Source organism: Anopheles arabiensis (genome assembly GCF_016920715.1).
Source record: "Anopheles arabiensis isolate DONGOLA chromosome X unlocalized genomic scaffold, AaraD3 X_pericentromeric_contig0003, whole genome shotgun sequence".
NCBI lineage: Eukaryota > Metazoa > Arthropoda > Insecta > Diptera > Culicidae > Anopheles > Anopheles arabiensis.
The window spans coordinates 1,172,134-1,172,500 of NW_024412081.1; positions in this window are offsets into that span (position 1 = coordinate 1,172,134).

Sequence of the window (367 nt, forward strand, 5' to 3'; positions counted from 1 at the left end):
CTAGGATTTGGTTATTGCGTCGCAGTGCCCGACCGTCGCGGACACCATTCTTGGACAAAAGTCCAAGTACGTAGAGTACATTCCCTAGGTATGTGCCCGTTCGTGACTTTCGTTGCGTGCTTACAGACACGCTTGGGTATGTTTACCATACAAGGTTTACTAGGAAAACCTGGGAAGGACGCTTGCCCTCCCGTCGCGGACACCATTCTTGGAAAGAAGTCCTGGTACTTAGCGTTCTTTAATGTACTTGATCAGTTTGTATTGCAATTGCTTTGTGCCATTGACTTTTGCTAATGCTCACTAAGGGTGTTCGTTTGCGATGTGTATGATAAGCAACTGTCTATTCTTACCAGCAGTTAATCAACAC